This window comes from Ambystoma mexicanum, chromosome 6p (assembly GCF_040938575.1).
Source record: "Ambystoma mexicanum isolate Mex_15411 chromosome 6p, UKY_AmexF1_1, whole genome shotgun sequence".
Taxonomy (NCBI): Eukaryota; Metazoa; Chordata; class Amphibia; order Caudata; family Ambystomatidae; genus Ambystoma; species Ambystoma mexicanum.
The window spans coordinates 1,423,821,806-1,423,836,532 of record NC_090935.1 but is presented as its reverse complement, the minus strand read 5'-3'; the positions used below and the strand labels follow the sequence as shown (position 1 = coordinate 1,423,836,532).

At 55.3% G+C, this 14,727-nt stretch overlaps 1 protein-coding gene across 2 annotated transcripts in view; it reads left to right on the top strand.

Moving 5' to 3' along the window:
• Nucleotides 1-14,727, top strand: part of ENOPH1 (enolase-phosphatase 1) — a 465,841-nt gene that overhangs the window by 256,301 nt on the left and 194,813 nt on the right. The gene's annotated exons all lie outside the window — the stretch shown is intronic.

Here is a 14,727-nt window from a genome sequence, read left to right as displayed (position 1 = left end):
ATTCTCACCGCCGTCTCAAGTGTTACTGCTATACAATCTATTCTAAGCATGTGAATCCATGAAAGATCCAATGCTGGAGAAGGGAATAGTTTCTTACCTGTAACTCCATTTCTCCAGCATTGGTATCTTTCATGGATTCACATGCGCCCGCCAACCTCCCCGGAATGCAATGTATTTGATAAGTTTAACCCTTCCTACTTTGGAGGGGCCGAAATCTGAAGGGGAGCCCCGGGGGCGGGCCTCTTATACTGGGACGGCCTACGGAGCATGCGTAGGCGGGTCCTAAAAGGACGTAGATAGGACACAGAAGTGTCGGAGGTTTTCCTATAGGAAAAGGCTATATATGTGTACCAAGGGGTCCCAGTCTGACGACAGGGAATATTCTAAGCATGGGAATCCATGAAAGATACCAATGCTGGAGAAATGGAGTTACAGGTAAGAAACTATTCCCATCCCTCACCCAGCACCTGGATGGGATCTGAATGTGGTTTTGACCAGGCTCATGGGAGCTCCCTTTGAGCCGATGCATAAAGCAAGTCTGAAGGACCTGACTTATAATACAGCCTTCCTAGTGGCTATCACTTCTATCAGAAGGGTTAGCGAACAACAGGCTCTTTCGGTTCTAGACCCCTTTGTTACAGTCCACAAAGATAAGGTAGTTCTGTGCACACATCCCAGGTTTGCGCCTAAATTCATCTCAACGTTCCATGTGAACCAATCAATCGAACTACCCACTTTGTTCCAGAACCCTACCAACATGGCCGAAAGAAGCCTTCACACACTAGACGTACGCAGGGCAGTCATGTTTTACCTGGAAAGAACTAAACCACTAAGGAAGACTAAGCAATTCTTCGTTTCAATGGCAGCTGGTAGAGAAGGGGATCCTGTCTCTAAATCAGCTATCTCAAGGTGGATTGTAAATGCATCACACTATGTGACACTCTTGCTAAGAGAGAACTGCCCTTTAAGCCTAGAGCACACTCTACTCGAGGCACTGGGGCATCCATAGCATTCATTGCAAATGTTCCTCTCGAGTCTATTTGCAAAGTGGCAACCTGGTGTTCTGTACACACCTTTACAAAACACTATTGCCTAGACACTCATTCTAGGTCTGATTCTCAGGTGGGAGAAGCAGTACTGAGACATCTTTTCTCTACTGTTCCTTCTCACAACCCACCTCCAACTCCAGGTACTGCTCGCTAGTCTATGCACAGCATATGATTCTAAGCAGATTAACAAGCATCAGAAGACATGCATTACTTACCGTAATAGCTTTTCTGATGATTGTATCTGCTTAGATTCACATGCGCCCTCCCTACCTCCCCGCTCGGGTAGAACGAACATAGACGTCTTTCTTTTTTTTAAATATTTTTTTTTTAAATGTTTATTTTAAACAAGGCAGGAGACGAATACAGTTATGCATTGCTTAAACATTCCGGTCACTTTCACTTTTTAATTACATTTCCCCTCCCTCCCTCCTTCCCTCCCCCACCTCGAGTGCCTGTCCGGGTTCCCATCCTTGAGGTTGGGGTCCCTGCCCCCCCTTTCATGTTTTGCACCCTTCATTGGGCGTATTCCTGCTGCACAGGATCTGCTTAGCCTGCTGGGGCTTGTATGTGAGAGCCGGGAATTTTTGGTCGTATTCTAGAAATGGAACCCAAATGTTTTGAAAGCAGTGAAGAGTCCCCGCCTTAGCCGCCGTCACCTTCTCTGCGATGAGGATATCCCACATTTTGGTCCACCAGAAGGGCAGAAGTGGTCCCTCCCTGGCTTTCCAGGAGCGGGCAATTGTTATTCTCCCTGGTAGAAGGCATTGGGACAGGAGCTTGGCTTTGGCCCCCGACCTAGAATATACTCCAGGGACCGGAGCACCCAGCAGAATGGGTTCAGGCTCTAGGGGAAGTGTCGTTTGGGTAATATCTTCAATGATATTCAAGCATTGTCTCCAAAATTGTTGGGCTTGTGGGCATGTCCACCACATGTGGAGGAAGGACCCTGTGTGTCCGCATTTTCTCCAGCATGCTGGGTCCAGGGAGCTGTTCATGTGGTGGAGCCTCAGAGGGGAATAGTACCAGTGTAGCAATATTTTGTAGGCACATTCCCTGTTAGTGATGCATGCTGAGGATGAGTGCGCCCGAGACCATATGTCCACCCAGGTCTGGTCCTCTATGAGATTGCCTAGGTATCTCTCCCATTGTGCCATGGCGTGATTTTTGGAGGCGAGGAAGTCCCCCTGGAAACGTTTATATAGGGCAGAGATCTTACCTCGGGCCGGGAGATACACCAGAGTTAATTTCAGCGCTTTAGGAGGGCGGAGTGCTGCGAGGCAGGTTTGTGGGTGGGAGCACCAGTGGCGAAGCTGGATGTAGGGAAACCTATCGGTCTCGTGAAGTTGAAAGGCTTCCTTGCATTGGATGAAAGTGCGCGGTTCCCGCCCTCGAACAGTTGCCCCAGCGATTCCAAGCCCCCTGTAATCCAGTTCTTAAAGTTCCGGGGGTTCATTCCAGGAGAAGAAGTTGGGTTATGTAATACCGGTGATGAGGGGCTCATACCTCTAGGAATCCCTTTTTTCCTTAGTGCTCTGTCACATGTGTCTACAGTGTGCCTGGTGGCAAGCACTAGTCTCCTTGTCTATCGCATAGGCGTTGCAATGTGCGGGAGGAAGCGTAGGGGGAAGAGATAGGCGGGACTGTTCAAGTTCCACCCATCTTGGGCGGTCAGAGGACATTCGGCAGGCTTGGGTGTTTGCCAGTTGTGCTGCCATCTGATATCCTTGTAGGTCGGGTACTCCCAGGCCGCCCAACCTGGCATGGCCTAGCATCGTTCTTAGGTGGATTCAGGGTTTTTTCCCCCCTCCAAATAAACCGCAACATATTCCTTTGGAGGTCCCGAAGAGCTGTGGGTGGGATAGGCACTGGGAGTGAGGAGCAGGCATATAGGAATCTGGGAAGAAGGTTCATTTTACAGGCAGTGATGCGGCCCACCAATGAGATTTCCTGTAATTTCCATCGCTTCAAGTCATCTGCCAGTTCCTTAAAGGGGGGGGGGGGGGGAGTTTGCGCGGTAGACATCCTTTGGGTTCGCCGGGATTTGGACCCCCAGGTAGGGGATTGCTGTGGTTTTCCATTGAATGGGGCATAGCGGGGTCAGGGTTTCCTTTTCCGACGGGGTCAGGCCTATCCCAAGAGCTGCAGATTTGTTGAAATTGATAGAGAAACCTGTGACCCTTCCATAGTTCTTTATCTCGGCCAGGGTGTGTTTCAGTGAGAGGCAGGGCTGTGAGATGATAAGCAGGACATCGTCTGCGTATAAGGCCACTTTGTGTTGGGAGGACCCGACCTGGAGTCCCTTGATGGAGTTATTTTGTCTGATTCTTTGGGCAAAGGGTTCCATAGTCGAGGCGAATAGGAGTGGTGAAAGCTGGCATCCCTGCCTGGTCCTGCTAGTCGGGGGGGGGGGGGGAGGGGGGGTGGGGGATTGGGGCGGAGAGAGTGCCGTTAATTCTCAGGAGAGTCTTTGGTGTTCTGTAGTTCGCCAAGACCATGGTTCGGAACTCCGGTCTGAAGCCAAAGGCCTCCAGGGTGAGGTTCATGAAGGTCCAGTCCACTTTATCTAACGCTTTGGTGGCGTCAAGGGCTAGGAGTGCCAGGCCTTGAGAGTTCTGGGAGGCCAGGTCCACCAGATCCAGTGTTCTGCGGATATTATCGGTTGTTGTTCTGTTTTTTAATGAATCCGGTCTGGTCTGGGTGGATTGTCAGGCAAAATGCGGGAGAGACATGTTGCCAGGACCTTAGAGTAGATGTTGGCATCGATGTTCAGCAATGCAATAGGTCTGTAGGAGGCTGGGTTTGCTGGGTCCCCCCCAGGTTTAAGCAGAAGGACTGTGATAGTCTTGCATGGAGGGGGTTATAGTGCCTGTGCTCCGGAAGGAATGAAATGGATTCACCAGTGGTGGTAGTAGTTGATGGCTGAAGATTTTGTAGAATTTAGTGGTGTATCCGTCTGGTCTGGGAGCTCTGGATTTAAGGGGTTTTATAGCCTCTTCTACCTCTTCTGCTGAAATTGGTGTGTCCAGGGTGTCTCGAGCTGAGGGCTTCAGCTGAGGGAGGGTGGCCTTCTGCAGGTATTCTGTCTGCTCCTGCAGATTTCGTGGCAGTGCGGACATCACTTTTCCAGATGGTTGGTCGCTAGCCGTAATTCCTCCGGCTCTGAGTATTGGATTGTGCCCTGGGGGTCTTGCAGTCCGATAATGGTGTTATTCTTCTTGATTTTGGTGAGTTTTGCTACCATTAACTTGTTTGCTTTATTGTTCCTGACGTAATAAAATTGCTTGGCCTTCGCTAGTAGTTGTGCCGTATGTTCGGCGTAATGCGCCTCCATTTTCTTCCGTGCCGTCCGGAGCGCTCGTATCTTGGGGGACCATCCTTTTTCCTTATGCATGGCTTCTGCTTCCTGAAGGTCTTCCTCAAGGGCCATACGGGTCTGGCCCCTGTTCCTATGGTATGCCACTCCACAGGCTATCAGTTCCCCCCGGATGACCGCCTTCATGGCTTCCCAGGTGTTGGCCGGGGAGGTGTCTTTGTTGGGGTTCTCCTGGAAGAAGTTCGAGATTGACGTTGCTATAGCGTCCCTTATTGGCATTTCGTTTAGTATTGGGTCATACAGTGACCATTTGCGGCGAGCTGTGGGGGTCGGATCGTGAATGCGGATTTCCAGGGTTACCGGAGCGTAATTGGACAGTATTCTTGATCCGATAGACACCTAATTGGTGAAGGCAAGTACCTGTGGTGATATCAGGAGGAGGTCAATCCTCGAGGGTTCTGTGGACGTAAGAATAGAAAGTGAAGTCTGTTTCCAAAGGGTGCAACACCCGCCATGAGTCCGCCACTTCCAGGGTCCTAAATAATCGTAGCAGGCCGAGGGCAAGGGCGGTGTCCCCGGAGGAGGCCGGGTGTGACTTATCCTTCATGGGGTCTGGCACTCCATTGAAATCTCCTCCCATCACAATTTGGCCCTCTGTGAAGTGGACCAGGGCGGTGTTCAAGGCTTCATAGAATGCTACTTGTCCTGTATTCGGGGCGTACACCAAGATGAAGGTATATAGCTGGTCCAGCAGGAGACACTTCACCGCCACAAATTTTCCCTCCGGGCAGAGTTTAGTTTCCAGGATGTGGGGGTTCAGCCCCTTCTTAAAGAGAACTCCTGTGCCCCCTTTCTTGCTCCCACCTGAGGCAATGAATTGTTTTGGGAATTGTTAGCACAGGTGCCCGAAGTCTGCTGGCAATAAGTGGGTTTCCTGGAGCAGGGCCATGGCTGCTTCCTCGTCCTGGAGCTTCTGTTGGATAGATTTACGTTGGGGGGGGGGGGGGGGGATTCAGTCCCCTGACATTGAGGGAGATGACTCTCAAGGTGCTATGGTCCTGGGTGGGGGGGGCCTCTGTTGGGTTCAGGTCAGAAGTATGGGTCGGGTTGAAGTCAGCCATTGCTCGGAGAGATGGGGTTTCCAGCTATCCTGTTCTTGGGTTTTTAGTCCCTGCCTCCAACAGGGAGGCCGGGTATTAACTAGCGGGGGGTCCGGCTTTGTAGGGTCAGCACCACCCCAGGCCAACTGGGCCAAACAAACGTGATCAGCCAACATGGCTGGAACTTGCGGCTAGATTATAACTGGCATTCCAAGGGTTTGTAAGTGTAACATACCTTGGAAGTGGGCAGGAGCCGCGGGGAGGGGGGAGGGGCGCTGCTATGTATGTGAGCTGGTTCTTCTGTGGTGTTTCAGTTTATGGCGTCTCGTCAGGGTCGAGGAGAGCCGGGTCTGAAGGAGAAATAGGGTCACGTCAATTCGGACCCCAGTTGTGCGAGGGTTGTGGGCTATCAGTATCCGACGTGATAGCTTCCCAGTCTCGTGTCTATGCGCCTTTTTGTAGCATTCATCATTTCTTCCTTCTGTCCCTTGGGACCCTTGTCCATGTATTTCGCTTTTCTTTTGGCGGGGGTACAGGATCCCCACCTGTGGCAGTTTCGGAGGCCCCTGGGGAGGTAGTTCCGGGTGAGAGTGGATGCATTATTTGTGCGGCTTCCTCTAGGTGGCTGATTCTTCGTAGGGTGCCTTTGTAGGTGAATTGTAACGCTGTTAGGAAGAGCCATCTGTAGCGAATCTGTTGGGCCTGAAGGAAGAGAGCCAACGGCCGGAGAGATCTTCTTTTTTGCAGAGTGAGGAGGGAGAAGTCCAGGTAGATTTGGAGTGGGGAGCCCTGAAAGGTTAGCTTGTCCCGGGTGCGACAGATTGATGAAATTGCCTCTTTGGTGGTGAAAAAGTGCACTCTGGTGATGACATCGGGAGGAGAGTCTGACTCCACTCTGCGGTGTGGGCGTAATCTGTGGGTGAGGTCTAATAGAAGTTGGGCCATGTCTGTGTGGGGGAAGGCACTGGAAGAAGGACCCAACGTATTCCGTTGGATTTTGATCCGGAACCGAGGCAGGAATGCCTAGAGTTCGTAGGTTATTGCGCTGGGCTCGATTTTCAAGGTCCTCCTGTTTAAATTCCAGGATTTCGCATCTGTTTTGTAGGGCTCTGATGGAGTGTTATATTCCATCTATAGCCGTGGTATGGTTTTGGGCCTGCCGCCAGTAGCATTGTGGCAATATCTGTATTCTTCGCGGGTTTAGGTTGCTTAGTCATGATGTCCCCTCTCCTGGGCAGGGCAAAGGAGGGCAGGGGTTCGCTGGATGGGCAGGGGCGCCCCTGGAATGGTGTCGGGTTCCTTTGGAAGCCAGTCAATTTATGAGGCAAAGTGGAGTGTGAGCAGGCAAGAGCCCCACCGGTCTTCTGGGGTAAGGAGGAGGTGCCCCATACACTGTAGGCGGTAGTGGGTGTTCCCTGGATCCCCAGTTTATGGGTGCTGGGTTTCCGGAGGGTTATCTTTGGGTCCCGGAGACGGAGGAGGCGGGGGAGGAAGGCCACCTCTCCTGGTGTTGTGAAGTGTCCGGGAATATTCCCAGCGGAGGGGCAGGAGGTCGCCGAGGGGGCCGGAGCACCCCACGAGTGGTGTTGGGTGCCCCAGGAGGCCTAATGAGATCGCAGAGCCTGGGGTAGGTCAGCACTGTAGCGCCCTCCAGATGGCGCAGGGAGCTCACGTGGTTATTGTGTTGCAGGCTCTCAGAGGAAACCCCCACCCACCCGCACCAGGGCTCCTGGAGGTTATGTTCCCCTCCTGGGGGTGAAGAAAATGGGAGGAGAGGGCCTCCCCTATCCAGCGTCGTGTAGTTAATTGATGGCACCCCGGTGGGGGGGGTGGGGGGTGATGGGTTGTTGGGTTGGCTGGGGCGCCCCAGGAATTGGTGGATATGGGGCACCTAAAGGCCCGGTGGAGTTTGTGGGACCAAGAATGGATCAGTCTTGCATGGTGGGGGGCAGGTGGCCCTCCACTGGGACTCAGACTGGCGCTCCCCCCGGATGACCGCCTCACACCAGCCCCAGGCTGCAGGCAGGCCCCGGGCTCCAGGCAGGGATGTCCCGCTCGGGGCTACATGCACCGCAGTGCTGCAGGCAGGCTCCGCGATGCGCGCAACGCAGCGACCCGAAGCCCGCAAGCCACCTCCGCCCCGGATCGGAGCAGGTGCACAGGAGGAGGCGGTCCAGCCAGCAGGATAGATCCGACGTGCCGTGTGCAAAGATTGGGAGCTGCAGAGCCCCAAGCATGGGGATCAGTGAGTGCCAGGCGGGGGCGGGCAGCTGGGGAGCCGGGTAGCGCGCCCCCAGGGAGCACCGCGAATGGCTGATACATTGCTCTGCTGCCTTGCTCACCGTGCAGTGGGGGGGCGCACCCCCACGGACTCTGCGCCCGCCGCCTGGAAGCACCAAGTCCACTCCAGTTACGCGGCGCACAGTCCTCCGTGAAGCCGTTGGATCCCAGGGATGCCAGTCCTCACTCGTCCCCCGCGTCCTCTCTGCTCCTCCCCTCTCTACCGAAACGCCCGTCTGCCATTTTGGATTCAGCAATGCCGGCAAGCAGTGACTTTCCCCATCAATTTCAGGGATTTAGAGTGTGAGACGGCTGTACATTTTGGCACCAACTGTGCTCGGGGTTTTTCGGCTGCGGTAGCTTTAATTTCCGACCTTTTCAGGATGTAGGAACCGCCTAATTTCTTTAAAGCAGCGGGCTCCCCACGAGGCCATTAAAAGAGCGGCCACATCGATGGCGCTCTAGGCCACGCCCTCCCATAGACATCTTTCTACTTTCTCTCTTTATGTACTCAATCACTATAGCCTTGGGCTCCCTCATGGCAGAAAAAAATACAATCGGGGGGACCTCGGTGTGAGGGATTCTGGGTACACCACACGTCCCCTTTCGGTCCCGGAAAGACCAGATGCTGTACTCCGCGGTTCTCCAGCATGGGGTCTGGCATTGATTCACATGCTCATGAATATTCCCCGTCGTCAGGCTGGGAATCCTCGGTAAAGAAAAAACCAGTATCAGTTTCGTTTCTGATCTGACTTTCGTAGTAATAACCAATCACTGGTCTCTGCGTCATACTGACCACAGCCAATGACTGCCCTCTACCTAAGCCCCACCTCTGGCAGCCATCTTCAGATTTTTACCGCACGTTCATGTGTTGGGATCCTCGTGCTATTGCTCTCGAGCGTTAGTGCTATTTTTTCACGTTTTTTCTCAAAAACTTCGTTTTTTCGGTCAAAAGAGCCTCAAGCTCCACCGACTCTCTATCCGATCAACGGGGACCCGTGTCAGATTCGTCTGCGCCCCTCAAGGGTGAAGATTTCGTCGAGCTACGCTTTTGGAGGACTCCAGAAGTTTCTCAGGCCCGGTCATGGCCCAGGAGAAGGGAAGCTCGACGCCCGGAAAGCTGTTCAGGGTCTGCCCTGGATGCCAGCTGCAGAACGTCTTCAAGGAGGACGAACACTCTTTTTGTCTCTACTGCCTACATGAGGACAAGAGGCACGTGGAGAAGGACTGTGCGTTTTGCGGCAACATGTCGGAGCGGACCATGAAGGACCGCCATCAACGTCTCGCCAACTGGCTAGAAGGGAAGAGCCCGTCCGGCGAGAAGAAGAAGAAGAAATCTGAGCGGTCTTCTAAGACCTTTGAGGACGCCCCGGCGACAGGGGTCCAACATAAGGCCAAGCACCGCGAGTCCGCTGGCACCGGGAGCGCCGAACGGTCGGGCTCTACGGGCGCCAGGCAGGGCGCACCCTCCCCGGCACCATCAACCACGAGCCAACGCTCTGGGTCGGGTAAGAGGAAGGCCGAGCACCCGGCGAAGCTCCTGGAGAGGCCCCGGTCGAGCTCGAAGGCCCCATCGGAGGGGGAGCGAGGCGGTGTCCCCCCCCTCAAGGATAAGGCGGTGAGCGCACCTAAGGTGGTGAAGGCCTTAATCCATCTGGCCAAGCACTCTATCGAAACTGTCGCGGCGGCCCTGGCTCAGCCTGTGCAGGCTACACCAGTGGTGGCGACCTCGGGGCTCAGAGTCTCCCTGCCACCTCGGAGGGAGTCCTCTTTTGTGCCCATCGATAGGACCCCCGTGAAATCCCCCGAGGGGAAGAGAAAGGGGGGGCAGGGCGTTGTCGTAGACTCGGCTTCAACCTCGGAGGAGGAACTGGTCGAGGTCTTAAGCCACGGCCTCGGCGTGGAAGAAGACCGGCCCGTCGGGATGGATCCCGACGCAGGTGACGACGAGGGTACCGACGGGGCCCCTGATCGCCCGTCGGATTCCCCTCTGCCAGCACCGCAAGACAACTCGGTGGCCATTTTGTTGGCTATACAGTCCTTATGCTCAGAGATAAGGACGAGACTACCGTTGCCGACGGAGGAACCTCTCCCGTCGGGGGACCCAGAACCGGGACCTTCTGGTGTTCCCCCTACTAAGAAAAGAAGGATCCACCCTCCACCTCCTTTTCAGCCGTCGCGCCCCGTCCAGCCCTCCTCCCCGTCCACCCGAGGGGATGATACAGGGACTGACACGGTAGCGACGGGTACGGACGACGAGGTATACGACGAGGATGTACCGTCGTCGCCTCCCACCAGGGCTTCTCCGCCCGACGAAATTGGATCGTTCCACTCCATGATCACCAAGGCATCCGAGCTTTTTCAACTCTGCCCTGAGGAGAAGAAGGAAGGTTTCCTTTATCAGCGGCGCGAGGCCAAGAGGAAGACGGTCCTCTCAGTGCCTCTATTGGACGACATTTGGGATGAGGGCCTCACCCTCCTCAAGAACCCTTCCACGACGCCAGCTAGAAGAGACCGGTACGAGAAGAAGTACCGGGTCCCGGACACAGCCCCCCTGTGCCTCCGGGCGCAGCCTACCCCGGACTCTGTCGTCTCCACGGCGGCCAGGAAGAAAGCGGGGGGGGGGTGCGGCCTCCACATCGACTTCCCCACCGGACGGTGAGGGAAAGAAATTGGACGCAGAGTCATCTCGTCGGCAGCGACGGCGATTAAAGCGGCCAACGCCTTGGCTATCGTGGCCCGCTACGACAGGGAGCTCTGGTACAAACTGGCTCTCCTGCCGGACGACAAGAGTACAGAGGTTCTGGAGATCCTGCCGGAAGGTGAGGTGGCTTCGGACCACGCCATTACCGTTGCGACGGACATCGCCGACACTGGGTTCCGCCAGTTGGGCAACGGCGTTTGCCTTAGGCGGCGTGGATGGCTCAAGGCTACGGACTTCCGTCAAGACGTTCAGACCAGAGTCCTGGACATGCCCTTCGATGGGAACAACCTGTTTGGCAAAACAGTGGACGATTCCCTTCAGGCCATTAAAGCGGACACTGAGACGGCCCGGGCCCTGGGAGTTCTGCAACAACGACGGACGCCCTTTCGGAGCAGCGGAGGCAAGGGCGCCTCCAAAGGTTCCGGCGGCGGTTTCTCCACCTACCGTCAAGCGGCCCGCTCGTCGTCTCAGGAGGCCTACAGAGGACGAGGCAAGTCTGGCGGACCCCGCCGTCGTCGCCAAGGAGGTCAAGGCGGCAAAGCCTCGTCGAAGCAGGATTGAACCGGCCGTGGGGTCGGGCCCCCACCGAAGCACCCCGGTGGGAGGCCGGCTGGCGAGCTTCGTCAGCGTGTGTGAGTCCATCTCCACCGACCGTTGGGTGCTGGACGCCTTGGCCCGGGGCCACGCGCTCGAGTTCCAGAGAAGGTGCCCGCGCGTCCCCCCCGTGGCCAGGAAAGAACTTCACGTCCCTCAACTTCTCCTGGAGGTAAAAGCGATGCTCAGGAAGGGCGCCATCTAACTCGTCTCAAAGAGGCTTCGGGGCTCCGGAGTCTACTCGAGATACTTCCTCGTGAAGAAGAAGACTGGGGGATGGCGCCCCATCCTGGACCTGCGACGTCTGAACAAGTTCATCAAGGCGCAGAAGTTCCGGATGGTCACCCTCCAGCACGTCCTGGGTCAGCTGGAGGAAGGAGACTTCCTGTCGTCGTTGGATTTGGAGGATGCCTACTTCCATATTCCCATCCTAAAGGGGCACCGAAAATTCCTCAGGTTTGTGGTCCAAGGGAGTCATTACCAGTTCAAAGCCCTCCCCTTCGGACTACGGTCGGCACCCAGGGTATTCACCAAGTGCCTCGCACCGGTGGCGGCGCAGCTGCGCCGCGAGGGGGTCCACGTCTACCCCTACCTGGACGACTGGCTCATCCGAGCCAAGACGAGGGAGCTCGCCGTGGTTCACACGGCAAGGACGGTCCAACTTCTCACGGACCTGGGATTCTCCGTGAACTACGCCAAATCCCACCTGGTACCCGCGCAAGACGCTCTGTTTCTGGGAGCGAGGCTCAACACAGTGTCCCTTCTGGCCTCCCCGTCGGAGGAGAGGACCAGGGCCATCCTGGGCAAGGTGCAGCGGATGTTGGTGGCCGCCGCGGCCAAGGTGAGGTCCATCAAGTCCCTCCTCGGAATGATGTCTTCCTGCATCTACCTCATTCCCATGTGCAGGCTCCGGATGCGCCCGTTGCAGGAGTTCCTGGACGCGCGCTGGATCCAAACGACGGGCAGCTTCGAGGAAAGGATCACACTCGACGAGAGTTTCCGACGAGCGATCCGGTGGTGGGGCACCCGCGCGCATCTGACAGCGGGCTTGGACTTCCAGACCCCAGCCCACCAGGAGACAGTGACCACGGATGCCTCCCTGGAAGGGTGGGGAGCGCACACCGAAAATCTGCACGCAAGAGGCCTTTGGCTCCCAACGGAGAAATCCCTACATATCAACGTCCTGGAGCTCCGTGCAGTGTTTTGGGCCCTCAGGTCCTTCCTTCCGTCCCTCAAGGGCAAGGTGGTGAGGATCTTCACCGACAACACCACCACCATGTTTTACATCAGGAAACAGGGCGGAACCAGGTCCCCAGCACTGTCCAAGGAGGCGCAGGACCTGTGGCATTGGGCCATCGCCCAAAGGATATTTCTGGTGCCGTTTCATCTGGCAGGGATAAAAAACACCATCGCCGACTCACTCAGCAGGGAGCTGCGCTCGTGCCACGAGTGGGAGCTACAGCAGGATCTAGTGGATCGCCTCTTCCGACGGTGGGGCACACCCCAGATCGACCTGTTCGTGACGGCGACGAACTCCAAGTGCCGGAGGTTCGCCAGCAGGTTTCCCCAGGCGAGGAGCATGGGCGATGCTTTCTCGTTCCCCTGGGAGGGCCTGTTCCTCTACGCGTTCCCTCCTTTGCCACTGCTAATCCGGCTCGTCAACCAGCTCAAGAGGTCACGGTGCAGGATGATCCTCGTCGCACCTGTGTGGCCGAGGCAGATATGGTTCCCGGACCTTCTGGACTTGTCGGCGTCCCCGCCAATCAAGCTGCCGGTGGACGCGGATCTACTCTCCAGAGAAGGAGGCGCCATCCTCCACCACGACCCGAAATCGCTGAACCTGCAGGCCTGGCTCCTGCAGCGCTAGAGTTTGGAGGATACGACATACCGGCCGACTGCAGAGAGGTTCTTGCAAAGGCCAGGGCGTCCTCGACTCTTAAATGCTACGGACACAAATGGAAGAGGTTCTCTGTCTGGTGCCACGCACAGAAGATTAACCCTCTACGGATTACGGCCCCCCAAGTACTGCCGTACCTGCTGACGCTGGCCAAAGCTGGACTGGCACACGCGTCCATCAAGATTCATCTTGCTGCGATCTCCTGATACACCAGAACCACGGGGCGGACGTCCTTGTGGTCTCATCGTCTGGTGAAAGAGTTCATGAAGGGACTGTTCAGATCGTTCCCGCCGGTGAAGGCTCCTGCCCCGGCGTGGGAGCTCAACGTGGTGCTGACCAAGCTCATGGGACCTCCGTTCGAGCCTCTGCACTCAGCTCCGTTGAAATTTCTGTCGTGGAAAACAGCGTTTCTTGTGGCCAACACCTCCGCACGACGAGTGGGAGAGATCCAGGCCCTTTCCTGCAAGGCACCGTACTTGACTTTTCACGACACGAGGGTAGTGCTCAGGACGCACCCCTCCTTCATGCCCAAGGTACCGTCGGACTTCCATCTTAACGAACCCTTGGTGTTGCCTGTGTTCTTCCCGTCGCCTTTGTCGCCGGCTGAGAGGACTTTGCACTCGCTGGATGTGGCTAGAGCGCTGAAGTTCTACGTGGACCGCACGAAGTGTTTTCGGAAGACGTCACAACTCTTTGTGAACTTTGGACCTGTCAATCAGGGGAAGGCTCTCTCGAAGGCTTTCATTTCCAGATGGCTCTCCGGCTGTATCATGTACTGTCATCGGTTGGCAAACCGACCGCTGCCTGGCCGTCCGAGAGCCCATTCCACCAGAGCGATCGCAGCTACCACGGCGTTCCTATCTGGTGTGCCCCCGCTGGACATATGCAGGGCTGCTACGTGGAGGTCGACGCACACCTTCACGAAATTCTACTGCGTCGACCGGGATTCCAGGGAGGAGTCCAGGGTCGGCCAAGCAGTGCTGCGCAACCTGTTCGCCTGAGGTGAGCCTGGTGAGGAGGTAAGATGCTTAATGTTGGGTTTGATGTGATGCTTAATATTGAGCCTTTGCCACCTCCCGTGGTTGTGCATGTGTGTACTGCTATGTATTCTTTATTCATGAGCATGTGAATCCATGCCAGACCCCATGCTGGAGAAGGAACAAGTTACTTACCTGTAACTGTTGTTCTCCAGCATGGGTCTGGCATGGATTCACATGCGAACCCTCCCGCCTACCGCTCTGCGGCTCTTCACTTGGTCATACTGCCACTTCACGTGCTTCCAAATCTGAAGATGGCTGCCAGAGGTGGGGCTTAGGTAGAGGGCAGTCATTGGCTGTGGTCAGTATGACGCAGAGACCAGTGATTGGTTATTACTACGAAAGTCAGATCAGAAACGAAACTGATACTGGTTTTTTCTTTACCGAGGATTCCCAGCCTGACGACGGGGAATATTCATGAGCATGTGAATCCATGCCAGACCCATGCTGGAGAACAACAGTTACAGGTAAGTAACTTGTTCCTTACCACTGGATGTCGGACCATATGCACAGCATGTGACTCTAAGCAGATACAATCATCAGAAATGCTATTACGGTAAGTAATGCTTGTCATATGAAACATTTGGTAAACCCATGGTGATATATATTTTTCATTTTCAGTATTTCCCAATGCAGAAGTTAGTCTGCAAATGTCCACGTCGTTGAAAATCAATAGAACTTTGCTGCTTACACAACAGATTCACGTTAAGTAGAAAGTTTTCCTGTTGTATTTCCACTGATCCTTCATTTTAA